The sequence below is a fragment of the Natrix helvetica genome (assembly GCF_964273705.1).
Source record: "Natrix helvetica genome assembly, chromosome: 2".
Taxonomy (NCBI): Eukaryota; Metazoa; Chordata; class Lepidosauria; order Squamata; family Natricidae; genus Natrix; species Natrix helvetica.
The window spans coordinates 130,821,326-130,842,110 of NC_138552.1; the positions used below are offsets into that span (position 1 = coordinate 130,821,326).

The window sequence follows — 20,785 nt, forward strand, 5'->3', positions numbered from 1 at the left end:
TTAGTTAGCTGACTAGCAAAAAGTTCATCTACTTCCTCTGCTTGGTTGGGTGGCCTGTAGTATAGACCTATGGCAATGTCATTTCCCCCACAACCTTTAATATTGACCCAAATGCATTCAAGATAGTTCTCATCATTGTTGTGCTCTATTTCTCTAGAGACGTAGTTATTTCTTATATATAGTGCAACTCCACCTCCTCTTTTATTTGGTCTATTTCTTTTAAATAATTTAAATCCTTCTAGCTGTATGTTCCATTTGTCGGCTTCATACCACCAAGTTTCTGTAATGGCAATAATATCGTATCTGCCCTCTTTTACTTGAATTTCTAATTCACCCTGTTTATTCCTCATACTCTGTGCATTGGTGTATAGACATTTGAGTCCATTTTGATTGACCTTGTGTTTACTGTCTACATAACCTGTGTTATGCCTGACTGCCCCTATTTTCTTGCCACTTGTACATTTCCTTGTCTGGTCTACTTGATGCAGGGACGTGCGGTCAGGGGAGGCAGGGGAGGCAGAGCCTCACCTCTCTTCATGAAATAATAGTATATAATATTATATACTATATATATATATATATAATATTATAATATTATATACATCCGTCCGGACGCGCCCGGGAGCTGCGGAGGGCGGAGGCAGAAATGTTGTCGTCGCTGCCGGATGACGAAGGCATGAAAGCGACAGTCGCTTTCGTGCCTTTGTCATCCGGCAGCGCCGACAACATTTCTGCCTCCGCCCTCCGCAGCTCCCGGGCGCGCCCGGACAGAGGTAGCCAGAATGGCACCGAGGCAGTCCGGCGAGCGAGCGACCGAGGATCAGGCTGCCTCGCTCACTCTTTCGTCCGCCCGGACCGACTCGGCATCGCTGTGGCTACATCCGTCCGGCCGCGCCCGGGAGCTGCAGAGGGCGGAGGCAGAAATGTTGTCGGCCCTGCTGGATAACAAAGGCATGAAAGCGACAGTCGCGAGGAGCGCGCAAAGTCCAGCAGAGGCAGGAAGGTTCTCGTCATTCCCCAGTCGCTTCCAAGGACTGCGGAGCGCGAGCCGGCGGAGCACGCTCAGGAAGGCGGGGAATGGGATCATGTGTGCTGGAGGCTGAGGCAGCCTGAGCCTCCAGCACACGTCCCATTCCCCGCCTTCCTGATGACGTCACCAGCCTCACCAGCCATAAACCTCACCGCACATCACTGACTTGATGTAAGTGCCAGTTATAGGCTTATTTTAATATTGACTTGTTAATTGTAAAGGCAGGGTATGTTAATAATCAGTTTTGAGTCCAGTTGTAACACAGCAAGTTTGAAATAACTATTTGTTTCAAAGAGTTTTGTCAGCATACTTTACAGTTGACCAATAACAGAAAATATTTGTAGCTCAGGGTTGAAATGAGGGCTCCTTGGTGTGCTCTGAGCTTCCTTGGTTTTTGTTGGGTTTTTTTTTTTTTTGCAGACATTTCATTACCTTGTCTAGGTAACATCATCGGTACTAGCACTGATGATGTTACCTAGATTGGTAATCAAATATCTGCAAGAAAATAACCAAACTCATAGAGCACCAAGGACTCCCTCATTTTACAGTTGATTCAGAAAAGTGAATTGTGTTTGGCCTTTGTCTGTGGTTTCAGTTCTTTTTGCTTCAAAGTAGCTCTATTTAACCAATTTCAAAGAATAACAAAACTGGTGTAAGAAAGATTGGGTGCTACATGATCCCCTTTTCTCTATGAAACCAAAGTGATGCACAGTCTTTGTAGTTGTTGTCCAAGCAAAGATGGAAACTGTATATTTTTTCTCCAGAATATTTAGGTGTTATTGTGAATTGTAACCAGTTTAACAGTCATTACTATTGTTTATCAGGCAGAAGGTTCACCATGTTTGCTAGATAAGTGAATGAAGGGTACATACATGTCATAATAAAAAATGATCTTTTCAGGTCATTTTCAGTTGTTAGATACAATACCTATAATATAATAATACAAAATTGTCCTCAAGTGTCCTATGGCACATCCATATCTCTCTCCCTCCCTCCCCTTCACCCTTTCCTTCTCCTTTCCTCCCTTATGTAACAAGTCTTAAATATTTAAAAATTGAGGATGGGGAATATTCATATGATTTCATTAAATATTGAGAACATTCTATTGAAGTGCACAATCTAAAAGATCAGTTATTGTTTTTATTTTCCCTCTCAAGTTTAGTGACGTACATTTGCAAGCATGGATTGTCTAGCTGTCAAGGCTGAAGATTTGAAAAAAAAAAATTAGGCACAAACATGCTGAAAATATAAAGTAGCAGCTGGCAATTCTTCCACCTGCACCAAGATTTCTACAAGTAGATCTTTTGTGTTAAGAAGAGTTTTTATTGCTTCCAATTTCTAATATATTACTCTTACATGATGTTTAACTATGTATTGTGAACCATTAGCTAAGACAGAGCTGATCACATAAAAAGCAAAGCAAAAATATGTTTCTCTGGGGGGGGGGGAATCTTTCTTAGTATATAGGGTCGATATTCCTTAACTAAATTTGATAAAGAATCTTATTTATTTATTTATTTTATTTTTCAGGATTTATAGACCGCCCCCTCTCCCCGAAGGGACTCGGGGCGGTGTACAGGTGTCTCATTAAAACGAATACAAAAGATAAATATCCTATATCCTTAAAAACGAATTAAACCTAATACAGCTGTACAGAAAAATAAAAATTAAAAGCAACTAAAAAGCATACCCCTAAAAAACTTAAAAATGCAGGCTTGAGGGACTAAAATTGGGAATTAGGCCAGGCCGGCTAAATTGAACAGGTGGGTTTTTAGCTTCTTACGGAAGGAGCGGAGGTCGGTGGTAGTCCTGATATCCGGGGGGAGGTCATTCCAGAGGGTCGGGCCCATCACAGAGAAGGCCCTACTCCTGGGCGTCGCCCGCTGGCATTGCCTAGTGGACGGCACCCGGAGGAGTCCCTCTCTGTGAGAGCGAATTGGCCGAAGGGATGTATGGGGCAGGATACGATCCCGCAGATAACTAGGTCCTGTGCCATGGAGCGCTTTAAAGATGATAATCAACACCTTGAAACACACCCGAAAAGCCACAGGTAGCCAGTGCAGCCCGCGCAGCAAAGGTGTTATGTGGGAGTATCAAGTGGCTCCCACAATTGTCCGCGCGGCCGCATTCTGAACCAGCTGCAGCCTTCGGGTGCATCTCAAGGGGAGCCCCAGGTAGAGAGCATTACAGTAGTCCAGTCGAGACGTCACAAGCACATGAGTGACTGTGCAGAGGGCGTTCCGGTCCAATAGGGGATGCAATTGGCGCACCAGGTGAACCTGGTGGAACGCCCCCCTTGCCACGGCTGTCACATGGTCATCCATTGACAGCCGGGCATCCAGGAGGACACCCAAATTGCGGGCCCGATCCACGGGAGCCAGCTGTTTGCCCCCAATGGCCAGTGATGGACGTAACTGGTTGAACCGGGGTGCCGGTAGCCACAGCCACTCCATCTTGGACGGGTTGAGTTTGAGCCTGTTACCTCCCATCCAGATCCGAATGGCTTCCAGACATCGGGACATCACTTTGACGGCATCGTTGGGGTGGTCCGGGGTAGAGATGTACAGCTGCGTGTCATCAGCGTACAGATGGTAATCTACCCCGAACCCACGAATGATCTCGCCCAGTGGCTTCATGTATGTGTTGAACAGGAGAGGCGAGAGGACCGACCCTTGCGGCACCCCACAAGTGAGCGGCCTCAGGCTCGACCTCTGCCCCCCTGTCAACACACATTGCGTTCGACCAGAGAGGTAGGAGGAGAACCACCGCAGAACGGTGCCCCTCACCCCCAGCCCCTCCAGGCGACGCAATAGGATACCATGGTCGATGGTATCGAAAGCCGCCAAGAGATCTAACAGGACCAAGATGGAGGAGCAACCCCCATCTCTGGCCCTCCAGAGATCATCCACCAATGCGACCAAAGCCGTCTCCATGCTGTGACCGGGCCGGAAGCCGGACTGGCGCGGATCCAGATAATCTAGATCTTCAGAAGGATCTAGAGAAAGGAGGAGGAAAGATGTGAGAAAGACAGACATTTATGCACGTAGAAACTAGGAGAAAGATAGGAAACAAAGAAATCAAAGAAGGCCGGAGTAGCGGCCTTTCTTGCCACCACTCCCTGGGCTTGCGTAGACAGGAAAGCCTGCCAGCGCTAGGAGGGTGACTTTGCAGGGTACGCTGGGGGCGGCAAGAAACTACTGAGAGTACTGGTGGGCTTCATGGTCTACGCGAGCCTGGGGATTGGCTGAGGCCTTCCTTGCCGCCACTCCCCAGGCTTGTGTAGACCGCAAAGTCTGCCGGCGCTCAGAGAGCAACTTCACAGGGTGCGCCAGCAGCAGCAAGAAGCTACCAAGAGCGCTGGCGGGCTTCACGGTCTACACAAACCTGGAAAGTGGCAGCAAAGAAGGTCTCAGCCAGTCCCCCTGGGGACTTGTATAGACCACGAAGCCTGCTGGCACTCGGCTGAGGCCTTTCTTGTTGCCCTACCCCAGTCCCTGGCCTTGCCTGGCTGGCTAAGCTATGTCAGCTCCATGTCAGGTGGGCCTAGCTGACTGGGTTGTCTCTGTGTGCCTCCAGTCCATCTTACCTTCAGCCAAAGCATCTGGTCTGGTCGCCTGCTGCCTACATCCATTCCAGCATCCATCTCATCGGAGAGCATTTGATTCTGCCTGCTGGTAAGTGGCTGGGGTTTTTTTTCTTTATGTTTTTAATGTTTTTTTAAAAAGGGTATTTTATTGTTAATTTTTTTCAGGAAATTGTTTTGTTTTTAGGAAATGTTTTTTTAAATTTATTGTTTTTAGGAAATGTTTTTCTAAAATAAATGTTATTGTTTTTAGAAAATGTTTTATTTGTGATGCAATATCTTGCTTTTAAGTGTGCAGGTTGGTGCGTGGTTTGTGAGATTTTGTTTGTTTCTGTAGTGAGTGTGAATCACTACAGAAATAAACACACAAAATCTTGCAAAGCTGCCTTGCACCAACCTGCGCATATAAAAGCAGCCATTTTTAGATTTCTAACTTCTGTTTCTGTTAGTTAGCCATTGATAAAACAAATCCCACGTGAAACAGTATTCGAAGCCTTCTCCTTTATTCATTTCTGCACATTCTAATATTTTTTATTCATTTTCATATCTTTGTTTTTCCACTGTTGTGCAAACACAATTCCAGCAGCTGTTAACATGTGTAAAATTTAATATGTATTATATTCCCTTTGAAATGCCCAACATAATATTTCTGGTTTTAAATTCATATCTTGCTTTACCATTGTTTCTAACCATGACACCACTAACTCTTGAATAGCAACTTGGAGTGACCTAAATACTGAACCTAATTCATATGTTCCTGTTTTTTGAACTGAGAAATAAAATTTCAGAAAAAGAAATCTGTATTGCTCTGTCAATCTGCCTATGACATTCATTCTTGATCTAACTTCTTAGATGAAAAACTATATCTTTCCTGTTTGTTGGGGGACATCCTTCCTGAAAAGACTGTACACTGTTGGGTAAAAACAGAGATCCCTTCTGTTACCTGTAGTCCTCAGCTTACAACCACAATTGGGTCCAAAGCACAATATTGTTTTATTTCTTTTGCAGTTAGTATTAGATGCTTAGATGGGGAAAGGGCCCATATGAAAAAAGGCTGATAGAATGATAACTTCAGAAGCCTTCCAAAATATAAAATTTGTTCAAAATCAACTATTTGTTGCACTTCCTCATGAAAAAAAAGTTTGGAAAGCATCATCACCAATTTGAAGAAAAGGCTGATGGATTGCAAACATCTAAAAACAGGTAGCCAATTGCCAGACACAAACAAATTAAACAAATTTCTCATATATTTGGAGCTGGATTACTGGAACATTGAAGATGTAGTCATTCCATGGGCAGAAGCAGAGGAAGGAATGATTGAATTTGGTGAAATGTTTAATTGCAAAATTGATTTGAATGACTACAGAGATTTTTTGGAAAACGTATTCAAAGATCCAAAGAACTATACAATTCCTAGCAGTATCATAAAAACTAGAGATATTGTCAGGACAATTGCTGTTAGTTTAGCAGAGGCACAAAGGGGGTGCTCAAAAATGAACTTCATATGTTCTGAATAAAGAACCACCTAACTATGGGACCTAATTCCTTCAGTCAAAAAGTGGCTCAAAGCACACCATGGATGGCTCACTCATGGATCATCAGTGAAGAGTAAGAGAAGTGCAACTGAGCAGGCCGGAAATGAAAGAACAACGTGGAAACATCTTCAGCCGCAAAACCAATAACACAAGTAAGTACTTGAGTGTATCTTTTTCATTGTGTTATTCTTATGCAAAGTGTGAGTGCATGCAATTAAAGTCTTTCTTTCTGTGTCTCTTCTTTGTGCAGGCCATTCATGGGAGCAAGGGGGTCAATTTGTAGTGTTTAAGACTGGCAGGACAGTCATCTTTCCTCTGTAAGTAGCTGTTTTATTGTTTTGTGTGCTTGTTTCATTCTTATGTAGTGCATGCAATTAAAGACTGCGCATGACTTCCAAGCCACTCCCACAAAAGTAAGCCACACCCACAAAATAAGCCACATCCACAGAACCGGTAGTAAAAAAAATTGAAACCCACCCCTGCCAGGAAGGACAAAACTTGGTGTATCTCTGTATGCTTACTTTTGGCCAGAACATTCAATGAAAACTAACCCTTGAGTACCAAAAGAGCCAAAGAAGAGTTTTAGAACTAAAATACCTTTTATGAAAGAAAAGAATATGAAGCCTGTCAGATTTCCTGAAAATGAAAGGTTGAAGATAGAGAGGTAAGCAACCTGTCACAAAGCTAATCATTGCAATTCAACAATATCTGGAATTCCATAATTTGCTCTCACAATACAAAAAGTAAAAGGTGCTACAGACTCACAACAGAGAAGGTGTTCAGCTGAAGAAGATGGAACATTTAATGAAAAGCCAGGTAGAATTGTTAAACTCTATTATTCTAGAATGTACTTAATTTTATTTGAAGATAGAGAGGACTGCGTGCAAACTATTGTATAAAAGGCCTAAAGCAATCAGCAACCATTATGTCACAGCACAGATAAAGAATAATTAAGTGAGAAATTTCCACAGAATCTGGGATTTTACTAGGAAACTGGTGAACAAAGTTTTGCTGACAGTTGAATGAAGAAATACTAGGAACAAAAATAAAGTGAAATAATCACAGTTCTAAGAAAACAGAGCTAGGAAAGTGAGTTGTTTGCTGTATGTTCAAATCAGGATCTGTTAAAGCTACTGAATTTGTCTAGCAGTGACATGGACTTTGGCTCCTTTTTGTAAAATTATGTTGGGCTGATGAGAGTGTTTTCATTAAGAATGCCTTAAAGGAAAACAAGGAATTTAATTCTTGAAAAGATATTAAAGGTAGAACATTTATTGTATTTTGGAAAAAAGCAAGCGTTGTCAGATTAAAAACAAGAAATTTTATAAGCTACCTTATGAGCTTCTATTTTCTCTAAGGGGAAAATAGTAACACTTCCAGGGAATTCATTTTCACTTATTTAATGTTTAGTTAATTGTAAACACCAGACTGAAAAATAATACTGCTCCACTCCCTTCTTCCCTTCCAATAATTATTTTAGCTTTAATTGCTTCTAATTGCCAGAAGCAAAAAAAAGAGGGAGAATAAAGTATGGATTATTAATTAATTCCAAAACTTGGGCACTTTTAAAACATTTCCAGATGATCTCTGAAGAGCACTCGGATTTCAAGAACTTAATGTTGGAGATGAAGTCATCCAGGAATTAAAAATGTTGATATTTGTTGATAAGTATGTATTTGTGGCTGCATGAAAGTGCAGTAAATGAACCTGTTGTTTTCCTACCCCAATGCTGCGCTTAAAAATATTATTCCTTCTGAAAAAAAAATCATTGCTCCCTTTCTTAAAAACTGAAATTAAAGTGGCTGACCTGGCATAAAAATTTGGCCATGTGACCAGTATCTAATTCTGAATCCAGTTTGTCACTGTAGGATTTTCAAGAGCTGGTGGAAGAACATTCATCACTGAGAATTATGAAACACTGAGCTGGAAGCAGCAAATGACAAATTGGGACTTGCTGCAATTTGCTGTATGTTCTTTATCTTTCTCAACAAGAGCTGTTTGGATTTGCTCTGGTTTCCCTTTTCTGCTGAAATGCAAAATGGACATTTTTTTCACTAGTTCCAAATGTTAATATTTGGAGTCCGGGGGAAGAACATTTTCCCCTTAAGCCTATTGAAGCAAAAGAGAAGTGGAAGAGAGAACCTGGAGTTCACCTTTGCAGGCAAGGGTGTAACGTCTTGTATCTTGATACTACAAACATTCTACAAGGAACTCTGAGCTAGACTAAGGAGGCACTCTTCCACTCTAAATGTATTCATTTGTTTGTTTCACAGTACAGGTAGTCCTCAACTTATGACCACAGTCGAGCCAAAATTTTCTGTTGGTAAGTGAGACATTTAAGTAAGTGAGTTTTGCCCCATTTTACAAGCTTTCTTGCCACAGTTGTTAAGTGAATCACTGCAGTTGTTAAGTTGGTAACACAGTTGTTAAGTGAATCCATTGAATTTGCTCGTCGGAAGGTCTCAAAAGAGGATCATGTGATCCTGGGATACTGCTAATGTTATAAATATAAACCAGTTGCCAAGCACCTGAATTTTGATCACATGGTCATGGGGATGCCGCAATGGTCATAAGTATGAAAAATGGTCATAAGTCCCTTTTTTCAGTACCATTGTAACTTTGAACAGTCACTTAACAAACTGTTGTAAGTCAAAGACTACTTGTATTGGTAGATCACTTCAGGGGTGGGTTGCTCCTGGTTCGGCCCGTATTGGGCACAGAGCGTTGTGTGGGAGCGCGTCCGAACCAGTAGTAAAAATAATGGTAACCCACCACTGGATCACTCCCATCCAAACTGAAGAATAAACGTAATCATCCTAAGTACAATAATAGTTTTTTTAAAAAAACATTACACATTGAAAAAATTAACAGTGATGGACACCTGCAATGAACTTGAGCCAAAGATATGTTGGAGTGCAAAACTTTTTATAAGGTTGTAAAATGCAATAAGAAATGAGGTCCAACCTATATCCAGGGGAAGATTATTCCAAAGTGGGGGACAATCATGGAAAGGACCTTGTATTTAGCCTATACTACCTCTACCTCTCATTCTTTTCACCAGACCCTGTCTAGATGTGGACTTGATGGGCAACTAAAGTATGGCAAGAGACTGAATTGATATCACAGTGCTGTGCCATAAATGGCTTTCAAGTTGATTACTATCAGTTGAATTAGGTCCAAAATCCTGCCAGTAGACCACACAACAGCCTTGTATTGGTGCTATTCTGGTTACTTCTGTCTACACAAGCTGGAGCTTTCAAGACATCTCAGATTAAACTTTAGAAAAGCAATAATCCACCTGATCATATCCCACATTGTTAGGGCCTGATTGTACTTTGGATCTGAAGGCAAAAGGGCACCTGGGAGCCTGGTGTGTATCTGTGTCAGAGGTGGGTTCCTATCGGTTTGGACCAGTTCGGCCGAGTAGGTAGTAACTCGGCCTGCTATGCCCCCAAACCGGTTCTATCGGTGGTGCTGTAGGCGGCGCCGTCTTGTTTTTTGCTTCTGCGCATGTACGGTGAATGCACGCATAGCATGGCACATCCCTGAGCAAACTAGCAGTGGCAGCAGCTGGAACCCACCCCTGATCTGTGTGTATAATTTTTGTCATCTATTTACAACTCTTTAAAGCACCTGCATCTTTCCCTGAGACCACAAGGTTGCCTCTGTAACTGCAGCCTAGTCTTTAAAAAAAATCACTTGTTTTGAGATGATGCAAAAAGGTGAGATCCTCTGCAGACTTCTAAGGTCCATTATTCTGCAGATCTGAAGTGCTTCACAGCTGCAATATTTGTTTCAAGGATATGTGGTTCATGGATTTATCAGAAAAGGGTTCATAGAAGCACAACAAAAGAAGCATAAGAGCATTAACACAAAAAACATATAAATCAGTTAGCAAATAGCCAGATCTAATTCCTATACTTTTCTCTATTGGTGTAAAATCCTAACCACAAACAAAGATACTATTAAAAAATCAAGTATTTTTCAAAGGATAGAACTATAATCATATGGAGGAAATAAAATACCTTTCCCCTGTAGTTTCCCTCAGTAGTTATGAACTTGGACATTTCATTCTTGACTCTTCCACCACAGTAGCAATGAGTATAAGGGCATTTTGCAAAGTTCTTCATAATTACTAAGAACATATTGAATATATTGTTATTTTTAAGGCTTGACCTATTTTGCACATCTGTGTTCAATGCCTACTTTCTCCTTTGAAAGCTAAGTGTATGAACTGTAGCTGTGCATTATTGGCACCTTCTTTGGGAGTGCAAGGGTATTTTGGCAACCTAAATGGTACTTTGCCTGAGATCTCATTATCCATGACAACCGGTCTTAGTTTGTAGCAGACTGCATTCAGAAGTACTGGGTTTGAAACAGTGGTAAAATTCAATTTATTTTACTAATGGTTCTGTGGGCGTGGCTTGGTGGGCATGACAGGGGAAAGATACTGCAAAATCCCTATTCCCTCCCCATTCTGGGGCCAGACAGAGGGAGTATTTGCCCGTTCTCCAAACTACTCAAAATTTCCACTACCGGTTCTTCAGAACCTGTCAGAACCTGCTGAATTTCACCCCTGGTTTGAAATCAGGAACTGAGACAGGAAAGATCTGTCTAAGGCAGCTTTTCCTAACTACTATGCAGTCCCACACATAATTGTTCCATCAACGACAAGCTGTGTCCAACTCCTACTTTAAACTATATTTTCTTCTGTCTCCCTTGCCATTTTCCCTGCATTATTTCTATATTGACTTTGTGGACAGAGATTATTACGTGAGAGTATACCAATTGCAAAATATAATATAAACCAATTGCAATGTAATAATATATTCTTAAAATGATCAGTAACTATGTGAAAGTAATGTGTAAGAGAGAAGTAGAGTGCAGGGCCATTGTTGCTGGACACAGACTAGATTCTATAATGGTACTAAAACATCTGGAGTTAAAACTTTTATTTCATCTAGAAAAGCTCTGACAAGCTAAATGATGCAAGTAGTAAGGAGTACATACAGGTTTTTTGGACTAGTTAGCCCTGCCCATTTTGTGATATCACTTCCACTCCCTCTCCCTTGGAGGGCTGTGACATCATAACCCCTCGCCCTTCTGTCTGGCTCTCAACCCCTTTTACAGGAAGTAGTGCAACATCACTTGGGGGGGGGGCTCCCTCCCTTGGAGGGCTGTGACATCATAATTCCTCACTCACTTTTACTGGAACTAGTGATCCTAGCACCCGGAAGTTCTGTACTGTATTAATTGTTTGCCAGAGAGCTTTCTCATTGGTCTGTGTTTGTAGAGGCAGCAATAGGTTGCAGTTGCCTGTGACATTGCAGTTTTGCCTCAAAACGGCTTCCCATTGGTTGAATCAAAAGAAGTCCATCTAGAGCATCTGGGGCATAATACTAAATAAGCAGAGGTTTTTCTGATCGGTTGGTAGATGGTTTGAGCCATGGGAGATACCAAAATTAATTTAAAAGCCTGTTCACGCACTGCGAAGTGTAAAGGATTTACCAATGTAAAGTAAGCATACCATGACTCAGTTCCTCAGCTAGAATCCTGTTGTAATGCAAGGAATTTGGGACATCGTCTTGTTTTTGTTCTAGGGTGGGGGGAGGGGATGTAAAAATAAAATGCTATTTTGCAAAAGGCCTTTTTGTAAGAGTGCTTTGCTTTTCTGAAATGTTTCAGGAATGGGGGTAACAGGCTGGAAAACAGGGTTCCTGAAAGGGATACAGTCAATATATGTAAAAATTAATAATAAAATGTGTGGGGGCGGGGGCAGCAGGAGCCTAGGCGGAGCGGCCAGTGTTCTAGGCAAGTCCGGGGACCTAGCGAAGGCCTTCACGAGGTCCCCACGCTCGCTTAGACCACATGGCCGCAAGAAAGTGCGGAGGCGGCGGGAAGCCAGCTGGAGCGGCCTGCTGCAGCTCTGCGCTCTGGGTGAGTATGGGAATCCCTTGTGGTTTTCGTTCTAGAGGATCCCTGAGTTCGCCTAGATCGTAGGACTGCCTGGTGCTCGGCTGAGGCCTTTCTTGCCACCCCACACCCAATCCCCAACCTCGCCTGGCTTGCTAAGCCTGCCAGGCAGGCCTAACTGACTGGGTTGTCCCTGTGTCCCTCCAGTCCAGCTTACCTGCTGCCTGGTCGCCTGCCTGCTGCCTGCATTCATCGCATTGGAGAGCTGTTGGTAAGTGACTTGGGTTTTTTTTCTTTATGATTTTAATCTTTTTTTTAAGGATATTTCATTTATTATTTATAGAATATCTTTTTTTAAATGGTTTTAGGGAGTGAATGGTTTTTTTATTTAGTGTTTATAGAATATCTTTTTTTAAATGGTTTTTAGGGAGGGGATGGTATTTTTAATTATTGTTTATAGAATATCTTTTTAATGGTTTTTAGGGATTTTTTATTGTTTATAGAATATCTTTTTTAAAAAACGGTTTAAAGGGAGGAAATTGTATTTTTAATTATTGTTTATAGAATATGTTTTTAATGGTTTTTAGGGAATTTTTATTTATTTATTGTTTATAGAATATGTTTATTACAAGAAATGTTATTGCTTTTTGCAAATGTTTTATTTGTGATGCAATATGTTGCTTTTAAGCATGCAGGTTGGTGCATGGTTTTTGAGATTTTGTGTTTTTCTGTAGTGAATTCACTAGAGAAATAAACACAAATTCTCACAAAGCTGCCTTGTATCAACCTGGTCTGCCCATAGAAAAGCAGCCACTTTGAAAAACATAATGTGCCTCAAAGTAGCTGCTTTTCTATGGGCAGGCGAGGTTGGTGCAAGGCAGCTTTGCGATATTTTGTGTTTATTTCTGTGTGATACCTGGTTGTTAAGATAAATGTGAGGTCGTTGCTTCTTGCAGCAATAACCTTTTATGTGACTCCATGGCAGTTTTCATATGTTGAGTTTTGTGCTGCTTTGTGAGCTCCTGCAGCTTGATGGGTTTTTATGTCCTTTATAACTTCCCAAAATGCCTTGATGGTTTTTATTCCAGTGGCTTTCCTGTCCTTAGGGTTAGGGGAAAAACTGGTTTCATCTGCAGTCTTTTGAGGGAAAACTGTTATTCTTTTGGTGTTTCCCTAGCGCTGTCATAGTTTGGATTTGTGTGCGTATGTGTGAAATGTCCCGCAGTTATTTACACATTAATTATGATCAAGTACTAATAATATTTCCTTATAGATTTTAGTGACCTTTCCTTACATAATTGGTGTTTTCTTTCATACTTTTAGATTTCTAATTTCTGTTTCTGTTAATTAGCCATTGATAAAACAAATCCCACATGAAAAAGTATTCAAAGCCTTTTTGATTTTAATTATCAATTTATTCATTCCTGCACATTCTAATATTTATTCATTTTCATATCTTTGTTTTTCCATTGTTGTGCAAACACAATTCCAGCAGCTGTTAACATGTGTAAAATTAAATATGTATTGTATTCCCTTTGAAATACCCAACAAAATATTTCTGGTTTTAAATCCATATCTTGCTTTACCATTGCTTCTAACCATGTCACCACTAACTCTTGAATAGCTACTTGGACCGATCTAAGTATTGAACCTAATCCATATATTCCTGATTTTTGAACTGAGGAATAAATTTCAGAAAAGAAATCTGTATTGCTCTGTAAATCTACCTATGACATTCATTCTTGATCTAACCTCTTAGACAAAAGATTATATCTTTCCTGTTTGTTGTGGGACATCCTTCCTGAAAAGACTGTACATTGTTGGGTGAAAACAGAGGTCTCTTCTGTTACCTGTAGTGTGGTCCTCAGCTTACAATCACAATCAAGTCCAATATTGTTTTATTTCTTTTGCAGTTAGTATTATTTAACAGGATGAACAGGCAAGAGAGTATGGCTGCTTTCTTCTCCCAAAAAAACAAGAGAGGAGCAATCAGCTGATCCACAACAGTCACCAGCACCACCAGCACCACCACTTCCACCACTTGAGGTCGGAGAAAGCAGCAAGTCTATCTCCTCCACTGAAGTTCCAAAACTTCCTGACTGCTGGAGTTTGCAGGAATACAGAAACTTCAAGGAGAAGCATGATGGACTGGCAGTATCCGACAAAAAGTTAGGTTTTGTGGGTACTGTGCGAAACCTGTGTTCTCATTAGAGAAAAGTATTCATGTTTCTAGAGAGTGGAAAAATTTCCAGGTTGAGGCTGCAGGGACAGCTAAGGAGAATCAACAATCCTCTCTGAGAAAAAAATTGAAGGAACATTTTCAATCAAAAGCACACCTTATTTGTAGAGAGAACAGTAAATAATGGGAACAGGATGCTTTAACCAAAACCATAGATAAATCAATTGACAAACATTTATCCTGTACTTGCAAAATATTGTTTACTGTTTACAATCATAAAGATGCAAACCATTCTCAGACATCGAAGGACAGGTAAATAGAAGCCAGGAAGAACGACAACAGAGAATAACGGAAGGAGAACAGGGAGAAAGTAGTAGGGAGGAGGAAGAACAACAGAGAGAGGAGGAAAGGAGACCAAAAACAAGGAGCCGAAAAAGAAACTAGAGTTAATAAAAAACAAAGACAGGTAGAGGATTAGGAGGATGGAAGAAGAAATTCAATTATTGTCAGTAAATATTAACGGTTTAAATTCGCCAACAAAAAGAAAGTGTATCTGGGCAAAATTAACAAAACAAAAGGCAGACATAATATGCTTACAGGAAACACACATTAAAAAAACAAGATATAAAATACCTGGAATGTCCTAAATTAGGAAAATTATATGCAGCATCAGCAGAAGAAAACAGAAAAGAGATAGCGATATATGTTAAAGATGGGATAAAGACAATTTTAATTTATGCAGACCCAAAGGGAAGAATATTAATAATAGAAATATGGATAAATCAAAAATCAATACTACTGGTAGCAAAATCAGAAAATCAGAAGAACTTTTATAAAAAAAAATTACATGAAAAAATTAGAGAAATTGGAGTGAGGAATATCTGCATAATAAATTATAATGCCACAGTAGACAGTAAAAAAGATTATGTAAGTGACAAAAAACTAAAAATAAAAAAAGTATTACCAACAACCTGTTTTTAGATGATGGAGGAGCTAAACCGGATAGATATTTGGAGAAAAATGGAACCAGAAAAAAAACAATTTACTTTTTATTCCAACCCACACCAATCCCGGTCATGGATTGATATGGCATGGATGAATGGGGAAATTGGGGCAGAAATACATACAATTGAAATATTATCAAATACTTGAGCAGACCACAACCCCATTAAAATAATCTGGAAAGGGGGGAAAAACCTGAGACGAAGATGGATGTTAATTTGCAAATATTAAAAGAAAAAGAATTTATTCAAAAATGTAGAAATGAATTGGAATTATTCCTTAAGGAAAACACAAAAGAACAGCCATCTATACAAAATTTATGGGACACCATGAAAGCTTATTCCCGTGGAATTATTATAGCGTATTCAGCAAAAAGAAACAAAGAAAAATGGGCACAACAGAAGATATTAGAGAAGGAAATTAAAAATTTAGAAATAGAATTAGAAAATAAGCCACAAAGTGACAAAATTAGAAAGAATTGGATGTTAGCAAAACATAAATTAAATATATTAGACCAGGAAGAAATGGTAAAGGGCCTAAAACTAACAAAACAAAACTTCTTTGAGCAAGCAAACAAACTGGGGAGGTGGCTGTCATATAAATTGAGAACAGAAAGAGAAAAAAGATTAGTATATCAACTTCAAGAGGAAACTGGTGAACTACAACATACAATGGAAGTGAAGAAAAAGATTGCATACAAGTACTTTGAGAATCTATATAAAGGGGAACAAGTAGATGGAAAACAAATAAAAGAATATCTAAATGGAGAAGAAACCCCGTCAATAACAGAAGGTATGAAAGAAATGTTGTCAAAAAAAAAATAACAAAACTAGAATTGAAACAGGCAATTCAGAAACAGAAAAATAATAAAACACCAGGCCCAGAGGGATGCCCAGCAGAATGGTACAAAATAATAGATGAATTGAACGAATCGATAGAACCCTTGATGTTGGAGATGTACAATGAGGCACTAATGAAAGCAAAAATACCGGATTCATGGAGGGAAGCACATATTACATTAATATTTAAAGAAGGTGCAGATAAAAAACAGATTCAAAACTATAGGCCAATCTCGTTGTTAAATGCCGATTATAAAATATTCACAACAATAATAGCGGAGAGATTGAAAAAAATATTAAATAACTATATACATCCAGACCAAAATGGATTTCTCCCAACAAGACAAATCAGGAATAACACTAGAATAATAGCAAACATTTTAGAGTACTATGAGGTGCATCCAGAGAAACAAGTGGCACTTGTCTTTCTGGATGCACAGAAGGCATTTGACAATTTAAATTGGGAATTCATGATACAACAAATTAAGAATATGAAATTAGGGGACCAATTTGAAAGATTAATAGAAACGATATACTTCACCCAAAGGGCAAATATATTATTAAATGGGGAAAGTACAGAGACCTTTAAAATAATGAATGGAGTAAGGCAGGGTTGTCCACTATCACCTCTGCTCTTTATTCTGACACTTGAAAGTCTTTTAATAAGAATTAGACAAAATTCAGAGATAAGAGGAACTAAAATTAAAAAAGAGGAGTATAAAATTCAGGCCTTTGCAGATGATTTGGTATTCATTATAGAAGACCCACTAGAAACAGGAAATAGCTTAATGCGAGAATTAAGAAAATGTGGAGAGGTAGCAGGGTTAAAGATTAATAGAGAAAAGACTAAAATGATAACTAAAAATTTGAAGGAAGAACACAATAAAGAATTAGAAAGAATAATAGGACTGCAAGTGACAAAGAAAGTTAAATATCTTGGAATATGGCTAACTGCAAAGTGCTCAACTATAAAAGAAAATAATTATACAAAATTAGTGCAACAAATAAAAAAGGATCTAGACTTATGGGGGAAACTACAACTATCATTATTAGGGAAAATAGCAGTGGTAAAAATGAATGTACTACCGAAAATATTATACTTATTTCAAACAATCCCCATAAAATTAGGAAAAAACTTTTTTACTGAATTGAATAAGATTATATTAAAATTTATATGGCAAGGGAAGAAAGCAGGATAAAGTTGAAAGCTCTACAGGATGACAGAAGCAGAGGTGGTATGGGATTCCCTGACTGGGAGCTTTATTACAAAGCAGCAACACTAACATGGATCAGCGATTGGATAAATTTAAAAAATGAAAGAATACTAACATTAGAGGGCCACGATTTGCAAACGGGATGGCATTTTTTTCCTATGGGAAGAGTGTAAAAAGAAACAAAAATGCTTTCACAGACACTATATTAGAGATGCACTGATACAGGTCTGGAATAAAATTAGAGAAAAACATTACATGAAAATACTGACATGAGTTTCCACTATGGAAGGCATGACACATCCCAATACATTAGATCTATCGAAAATGGTTAGATATAGTGAAATTTTAGTGAAATTATAGTGAAATGCCAGCGGGCGACACCTAGGAGTAGGTCCTTCTCTGTGATGGGCCCAACCCTCTGGAATGACCTCCCCCCTGATATTCGAACTACCACCGACCTCCGTTCCTTCCGTCAAAAATTAAAGACTCACCTATTTCAATCAGCTGGCCTGGCACTCTCTTAGTTTTACCTCCCGGGGATATATCTTAATTGGGTTTGGGTATTTTAATTGGGGATGTTTTTAGGGTTTTTATAGTATATTTATTTCTTGTACAGCCTTATCTCCTCCATCCAAATGTATTTAACTGTTTTATATTATTGTATTTTTATCTGCATTTGACTGTACACCGCCCCGAGTCCCTTTTTGGGAGAGGGGGCGGTTTAGAAATCCAAGAAATAAATAAATAAAATAAATAAATAAATTTTAGACAGCCAAGGGAAGTTGAAAACAAATCAAGAATTAAAGGAGCAAAATATAAATATAGATTGGTGGCCATATCTCAAACTACAATCGAGATACAAAAAAGATGTAAAAGAATATGAAATATACACAGAATTACAACAAATAGATAAAATTTTAATTGGCTCGGAAAATAAACTCATAACGAAAATTTACAAATATTTATTAGAAGTAACATTAGAAGAAGAAAAAGTTAAAAGTTGCATGATAGCGTGGGCCAAAAACTGGTTACAACTTAGATATAGTGGATTGGGAAAGAATTTGGAACACAAATTATAAACTAACACGATCAGCAGCACTTAAAAAAATATGTACAAAATGTTTTATCGTTGGCATTTACCACCAACAAGATTGGCTAAAATGTACCCAAACATGAAGCCGACCTGCTGGAAGTGTAAAAAAGTACAAGGGACTTTTTATCGCATATGGTGGACCTGCCCGGAAACACAAAAATATTAGACAAAAATCTGGAAATGGGTGCAAGAAATTACAGGAGAACAGATAAAACACAAACCCGAAATCTTTCTGCTGGGAATAATCAAAGGGAAATATACAAAGAAAATTAAGTACATATTAACACATTTGCTAACTACAGCTAGAATAGCATTTGCCCAATGCTGGAAACAAAATAATACCCCCTCGGACGAATTAGTGATTTAAAAAAAACTTTGGATTGTGCAAAGATGGACAAATTAACACTAACATTAAAAGATAAAGAAGAGTCGGAATATTATGAAATTTGGAACAATTGGTACAAATGGCTGCAAATCAAGAAAATTAATTAAGCTGAAAAACATATATAAATACATATAGAACTGTGTATAAAGGTGTGTAAATATAGAAGCGAAATATTATATACATGTGCAGATATGATGACATAACAATGTTGATATAATGACTGTAATGTGTTGTAGAAGGGAAAATAATAAAAAAAAATCTGCAAGAAAAAGGACAGGTAAATTTGCTAACTACAGTTGGAGTAGATGTGGGAGTAGGCTTGCATTCACGGAGAACTGCAGTGAAAATAGTTGAATTTATTGCAAACGAAATTAAAACCACTGTGTTTTTCAGGATTATTGCAAAGAATCTAAAGGTGTGTTTAACAATTGATGAAGCCTCAAAACTATCAATGAAAGCAGTTCTGATAGTTTTTGTTAAAGTTGAGGATTCAGAATGCCCAGCAACTATTTTCGTTGAGCTGTTGGAATTAGAGAAACAAGATCCAGTGACCATATGTTCTGCAGCAATGGGAACCTTACGTAAAGTTGGGTTTACCATTGAATATCTGCAGAAGAATTAATAGTTTTCTGCTCCAATGGTGCCAACGTTATGCTTGGGAGAAAATCTGGAGTCAGCACCAGAATAGCTCAAGACTTCCCAAACATCATAATCTGGCACTGCTTGAACCACCGCCTCCTATTTATGCTGGATGACTCCATAAAAGAAATCAAACAAGTTAACCACTTCAAGATATTCCTTGACAAGATTTGCACCACTTTCCATAAATCCTGCAAGAGCCCGATGGAACTTTTCAAAATCTCTGAACAACTGGGCATTGAAATCGTGAAGTTTGGCAGAGTTTTGGGACCAAGATGGGCTGCCTATAGTTTAAGGTCAACCACAGCTGTGTGGCGTGCTTATCCAGTGCTACATCAGTTTTTTCTGGGCAATGAAAGATTCCCAGGCATGGTTTCCTGTTTTGAAATTTTTTTGAAGGATTTGGGTCTCATGATCGATATTCTAAATGAGATTTCTTTTCGGTCAAATGCCCTGCAGGGGAGAAATACAGATATCATCAAGCCGAGAAATTAGTATTACGATCAATTAAAGCATTTAAAATGCTTAGACGGGGAAAGGGCCCATATGAAAAAATGGTTGATGCAATGCTAGCTTCAGAAGCCTTCAAAAACATAAAATTAGTTCCAAATGAATGATTTGTTGCCCTTCCTCATGAAAACCTTTTGCAAGCATCATCACCAATTTGAATAAAACGCTGATGGATTGCGACCATCTAAAAACAGGTAGCCAATTGCCACACACAAACAAATTACACATTATCACATATTTGGAGCTGGATTACTGGAACATTGAAGATGTAGTCGTTCCATAGGTAGAAGCAGAGGCAGCATTGATTCAATTTGGTGAAATTTTTAATTATGAAATTGATTTGAATGACTACAGAGATTTTTTGGAAAATGTGATCAAAGATCCAAAGACCTACAAAATTCCTGACAGTATCAAAAAAGCTAGAGATATTGTCAGGACAATTGCTGTTAGTTCAGCAGAGGAGGAAAGGGGGTTTCAAAAATGAACCTCATATGTTCAGAGCAAAGAACCCGCCTAATTGTTCCAAACATAAGTAATATGATGATGATGATGATGATAAGCATTGTTGGCATGCCTGTTGAAGGATGGAACCCAATTCCTTCAGTGAAAAAATGGCTCAGAGCACACCATCACATGACTGATGATCCATGAGTAAAATCCAAGAAAAGTGCAACTGAGGAGTCTGGAAGCCTAAGAACAATTTGGAAATATCTTCAACCAATAACACAAGTAAGTACTTGAGTGTATCTCTTTACATTATGTTATTCTTATGTAAGGTGTAAGTGCATGCAATTAAAGTTCGTGCACAACCACAAAGCACAAAGCCGAAGACACCAGCCTGAGGATGACGGGTGGGACCTCAT

At 39.1% G+C, this 20,785-nt stretch overlaps 2 long non-coding RNA genes across 2 annotated transcripts in view; both read left to right on the forward strand.

Moving 5' to 3' along the window:
- Positions 1-20,785, forward strand: part of LOC309386566 — a 73,011-nt gene that overhangs the window by 32,877 nt on the left and 19,349 nt on the right. The gene's annotated exons all lie outside the window — the stretch shown is intronic.
- On the forward strand, positions 4,606-6,518 carry LOC309386569. The gene is made up of 3 exons (XR_014174445.1): positions 4,606-4,704; positions 6,165-6,300; positions 6,399-6,518. It is a non-coding gene; the product is annotated as an uncharacterized lncRNA (long non-coding RNA).